We start from the raw sequence: 6,000 nt of genomic DNA on the forward strand, positions 1-6,000 counted from the left end.
GTTTGTATGCACTACTCAACTTGTGTCCAACTTAAGGCAGACACAAGCCAAATGACCATCAATTTATTCCTTTGGCAAATGGCACCAAAATCATTAAACTGCAAGATTTTTTTTTTTTTTTTTGCCTTGTTTGATCTCTCCAGAGATTTATAGTTGGGAATAAATATTTGAAGGAATTAAAGACAGGTAATGTTAGTTGAACATCCATTGTAAACTAAACTTCTGATTTTACTGTGGAAGGTAGGACTTGTAATAGAGAGTACATAAGACAATAAGTGAAAATGCTGTGCAAATTGTAAAAGACCGTATAAACATAAATCATGTACCCACAGCCAGATATTCATTCAGAATTACTTCAGGATTTCTGAGACCATGCACCCAACCCAAGACTCCTGCACTTTCTCTGATAAAATAGATCTCTCCAACTTGATATAAGGAGTCACGACCAGGAAAAAAATTGGGGCCTTGGATGATTTGGAGTGTATGTGTGGGTATTTTCCCCATAGACTATGCTGCTATTTCATTCACCACTTGAGGACGTTCATTCATTAGAGTGTGATATTGACCAGGTAAATGTACAGAAGAGCAGTGTAATGCCATCAAATAGTTTACCCTTCTCCAGAGAGCTTAAAACATTTCCAAATATGATCCCAGAATAGCTGGGCATGCTCATGGTAGATCAGAGCAGCTGTTATTTTTTCACACTTTATGGAGCAGAGAACTGAGAGATTAAATGACCTGGATAAAGTCTAAATAATGGGTAAAGAGAAAGGAACAGACCTCCCAAATATTTAGAGTTGACCCCACAAGGTTGAGGGAGTAAGTCCAGTTGAAGCAGCCTATAAACTGTGCTGTTTCCTTTCACTCCCCCACACTATCAGGCTACAAAGAATACCAACTTCAGCCCAGGTTTAAATGCTTCACTGACCTTTCTTGACCTTCTCCTTCCCATTTTCAAAAATCCCAATGATCTGTTTGATTCTTGAATCTTATCCTCAAAGTATTTGGGGAGTTTTAAAAACATATACAGTTGTAACTCTGAAGGAAAACATAGGTCTATTTGCTAAAACAGTCTTTAGACAAAGGCAATGGACGCTGAAGTTAAATCCTAGCTCTGTCAATATTTTATTGGGCAGTATCTTTGGGCAAATAACACAATCATTCTAAACCTCAGTTTATTTTACTACACAAATATTTATTGAGCACTTACTTCGTGTGAATCCCTGTGCTATGTTTGAAAGAGACTATTATGGGAAACATGGTAAGGGAATCTATAAGAAATGAACAATAGGATTATTGAGTGCTTTTGGAATTAATACAATAACAGATATGGAGGGGATTTTTGAGAATCCTAAAAAACATACACATACAACAAATACCTTAATATTATATTTCATTACTCTCTACCTATCATCTACCAATCCTCTGTTCACTCCCACCTAAACCACAGAGATTTTTCATTGTTTTTTACCGTTAACTAGGGTCATCCCATTGTCCAGATAGGTAGCTCTTCTAACACCTTGACCTCTCAGTATCTTGACCTCTACTCCAATGCTTGTGAAGTTCACCTTTACTCCACCTTAGTCATCCCTACTATGACTCATAGACATGGTCAGAAGTGATTTTCAGGTTTTTAAACTATATGTGTTTTTATAATTATTTATTTATTCATCAAATATTGAACAAGGGTCTTCAATGCCTTGAGCACTATTCTGAGTCCTGAGGATACAGTGGTGATCAATACATATCTGGAGGCAGAGGGAAAGGAGACAGGCAATAAGGAAGTAAAAGAAAAAGAAGAGAATTTCAGATGGTCGGAAGTCCTAAAAGAAAAGCAGAGGTGTTGTGAAGTGAATAATAGATTTGCAAGTCTAGAAGAAAGAATGTTATGTTAGTAGAATGATTAAGGGAAGGTCTTTCTAAGAAAGTGGCATTTCAGAAAGATCTGAGTGGTGAAAGGAGTCATCCATGTGAAAACAGGTGGAAATGTTTCAGGCAGTGGGGATAGCAAATGCAAAGTGTCAGGCAGAATGACTCTGGTGTGATTAAGGAGCAAGCAGAAGTCCAGCATAGCCGAAAGTGAATGAGGAGATAGTAGGAAATGACATTGGAATCACAGCAAGGGCAGGCCAGGTTGAAATTCTATGTCTTAGTTAAGAGGTTGAATTCTGTCCTAATTGTTAAGAATCCATTGGAGGATTCTAAGTGGGTTGGAGGGGTACTGATACAATAAATTTTTAAGAGATCATTTTGGCTGGTATAGAGGACAGGAAGGCATAAAATGGAGTGGATGATGATACTTGTCATAATTGGTGTTTCCCCAATGGTGGACCCTGCACAATGGACTAGGATGCAGGTAATTTGCTGGGGGTAACCCCAGAAAGCTCAAGGGGAGAAGAAGGAAAAGTGAGGCAGGGAAGGGGAAGCACCAATATGAGAGCATTCGTGAGTAGGCTGTGGCCGTGAGCAGCAGGCTCAGTCCTGCTTCACAGGTATCACATGGAACATAATTCTTGTAAACCCTCAAGCAAAGCAACAGAGATGCGTGAACACTTGAGAAGCTCCCAGTGCATACAGCTCTCTATCACAGCTTTGGGGGAAGTCAAAGGTAGGCTGTGATTGTCAGGTGTTTTTTTTTTTTAATGTTTATTTATTTTGAGAGAGACAGAGATAGAGAGAGAACAGGGAAGGGGCAGAGAGAGATGGTGGGAGAGAATCTTAAGCAGGCTGCACACTACCAGCATGGAGCCCAATGTGGGGCTTGAACCCACGAACCGTGAGATCATGACCTGAGCTGAAACCAAGAGTCTGACACTTAACCGACTGAGTCACCCAGGCGCCCCTGTGATTGTCAGTTTTATGTGTCAACATGCCTAGTTAGTCCCCAGTTATTTGAACAAGCATTCATCCAAATGTGGCTGTGAAGGTATTTTGTAGATATAATTAAACTTCATAATTAGTTGACTTTCACTAAGGGAAATTATCCTGGATACTCTAGCTGGGCCTGAGTCCACCAGTTGAACGGCTCTAAGAGCAAAACTGATGCTTTCCTCAGGAAGAAGAAATTCTGCCTGCAGAGACAAGAGTTTGTACCTAACATTTCCAGTCCATCATTCCTGATGGCCTGCTCTACAGACTTCAGCCTTGCCTTGCCAGTCCCCACAATTGCATAAAGTAATTCTTTGCAATCTCTTAATATATAATCTCCTAGAGTTTTGAACCCCGACTGATAGGAAGAAAGAAAGAAAAGAAGGAGCCACATTGGTCATTTTAACAGAGAGCATTGAATGTAAGTATTAACTGAACAGTCATTGGAGGATTGTTGATAACAAAGACCAAAGGTTAATACTGAAGTACCAATTCAGCACATTGAATACGTCCTGCCACTCCTTTCTGACCTGCCAAGTTTCTGTGGATAGGTCTGCGGCAAACCTGATCTGTCTTCCCTTGTAGGTTAAGGACTTTTTTTCCCTTGCTGCTTTCAGGATTCTTTCCTTGCCTGAGTATTTTGTGAATTTGACTATAATGTGCCTTGTTGATGGCTGGTTTTTGTTGAATCTAATGGGAGTCCTCTTGCTTCCTGGATTTTGATGTCTGTGTCTTTCCCCAGGTTAGGAAAGTTTTCTGCTATGATTGCTCAAATAATCCTTCTACCCCTTTTTCTCTCTCTTCGTCTTTTGGGACCCCTATGATTCTGACATTGTTCCTTTTTAATGAGTCACTGATTTCTCTAATTCTTCAATCTCCCTCTTTGTTTCTGCTTCATTGTTCTCCATAAGTTTGTCCTCTATATCACTGATATAGCCTTTGCCTCATCCATCCTTGCCACTGTGGCATCCACTCAAGATTGCAGCTCAGTTATAGCATTTTTTATTTCATCCTGACTTACCTTTTATCTCTGCAGAAAGGGGTTCTAATCCGTTTTCAACCCCAGCTATATTCTTATTATCGTGATTCTAAATTCTGGTTCAGACATCTTGCTTGTATCTGTGTTGATTAGGTACCTGGCTGTCATTACTTCCTGTTCTTTCTTTTGGGGTGAATTCCTTCATTTCATCATTTTGAAGGAAGAAAAGGAATTAATAAGGTAAAAAAAATTAAAATTAAAAAAATTAAAATTAAAAATTAAAAACAACCCCCCAAAAATCAAATAAAGGATGCTAGATCCTAGGTGTATTCTGGTCTGGTTGTTGAAAGGAGCTTGATAGAATAGAGAAAAAAGGGAAAGATAAGAAAAGAAAAGAAAAAAAAGGAAAATGTTTGAAAATTTGAAAAAATGAATATGATGAAATAGAATAAAATGAAATGATGGAAGTAAAAAAATAGAATTTGAAAATTTTACAAAAAAGTAAAAAAATATAGTAGGAAAAAAATTAAAGAAAAATATCTTTAATGGATATGGAAAATAAATTTTTTTTCTCTTTCTGTATTCAAGAATAAGAAAAAAAATTGAATCGATGGACCAGCAAACAGAGTGAAGTACTATTGAAATTACATCGGTTTCCCCTAGAAGTCGAACTATGAAGCACTTAATAGTCTGTAAACTAAGCCGGCGGAGAGACTTGTGTTCCTGAAGAGTGAGATTGGCCCAGTTGGGTGGGGCTTAGTGTAATGGCTCCGTTCTCCACTAGGTGGCGCTGCTTAGCTTACTGGGTGGATTGCTGTAGGTGCGTATGCGCATGCGCCGGAGGGGTGAAAATGGCGTCACCCAGATAACAAGTATCTAGTGTGAGAACTATGTGCTCTCCCTGACCAGCAATCGCGTACCCGTCTTTTGTCTCTGGCTTCCGTCCCCTCCCTGCTTTTATACTGTCCGTGACCAAGCCGTCACGTTGCCAGGTGGCACCTCCCTCCTGAGTTTTATCTCAGATGCGGCTGTGTTTCCCAACCCGTCACTTCTGAGGGACTGCGGCTTTGACCCTCTCAGACCTTCGGGGGGAGGGTCTCACTGAGCGATGACCAGGTGCCAGCCGCACCCAGGAATGTTCGCGGGACTGTGCTGCCTCTGATGCCCAGAGACTGTGGTCGGGTGCCAGCCCGCCCCAGAAAGAGTTCACGCGATCGTGTAGCAGCAGCATTTCAGGGATTATGGAAAATCACCACACACATCTGGCGCCAGGCTTCACCCTTAACGTTCTTGCTCCAGCACCAGTGAATGTGGTTGTTCTCCTGGGTCCCCTGGGGCCTTTGCCTATGGGCAAGCTGCACACAGCCTTTACCAAATGTCCTCCCAGCGGGGGAACCGCCTCTCCCCTGTGGCCTGAGGGCTCTGAGGACTGCACTCTCTGCTCCTAGGGATTCGCCCTTCCCACCAGCGCACTGCCAGGTAGAGCTGCTGAGTTTCAGACTCTGCACTGTTTACAGAGTCTTAATGGCATTTAAACCCTCTCCTTTATCATTTCTCCCTTTTTTGTTCAGTCCCTTGCATACTCTTGTTTTTTCTCTCCAGCTGCTTTCAGGCAGGAGGGATGTTTTCCATACTCTCCCCCCCCCCCCCCCACCCCGTCTCAGTCCTCTCTCCTCAAGCAAAAACAGCTCCCTGCCCTCCGGGGCTTTCTCCCCCAGTTCACTTCTCCCCGCTGCATACCTGCTGAGTTCTCTGGTTCAGGTTGTGCAGATTGTTGTGTTAACCCTCAAATCAGTTTTCTAGGTGTGCAGGATGGTTTAGTGTTGATCCCGCTGTATTTCAGGGACGGGAGACGCAAAAAAAACTTCCATGCTGTTCCGCCATCTTGGCCCCTCCCTCTGTTCTTGAACTTCAGGTAACTTGTTGGGCTTCTTTTGCTTGACATGGTATCTGTAAGATTCATCCAGCAGTGGTGGTTCATTATTTTTTTATTGCTCTGCGGTTTTCTACTGTATAAATAAACTATACTTTATCCATTCGTCTGTTAACGGACATTTGGGTTGTTTACATCTTGGGGCTATTATTAATAAAACTTCGATGAACATTCTTGTATTTAAACAGCATATGTGGAACAAACCATGATCGGACAGCGG

At 41.5% G+C, this 6,000-nt stretch overlaps 1 long non-coding RNA gene across 1 annotated transcript in view; it reads right to left on the reverse strand.

The window, feature by feature from the left end:
- The window catches only part of LOC128777281 (uncharacterized), a 41,535-nt gene extending 35,743 nt beyond the window's left edge, over window positions 1–5,792 (reverse strand). The window contains exon 1 of the long non-coding RNA XR_008422512.1: window positions 5,588–5,792. This is a non-coding gene — a long non-coding RNA (uncharacterized LOC128777281). The remainder of the gene's footprint in view (window positions 1–5,587) is intronic.
- Window positions 5,793–6,000: the final 208 nt, after the last annotated feature.

Source organism: Panthera pardus, unplaced genomic scaffold, assembly GCF_024362965.1.
Source record: "Panthera pardus isolate Hobbes unplaced genomic scaffold, ASM2436296v1 HiC_scaffold_16, whole genome shotgun sequence".
Lineage (NCBI taxonomy): Eukaryota > Metazoa > Chordata > Mammalia > Carnivora > Felidae > Panthera > Panthera pardus.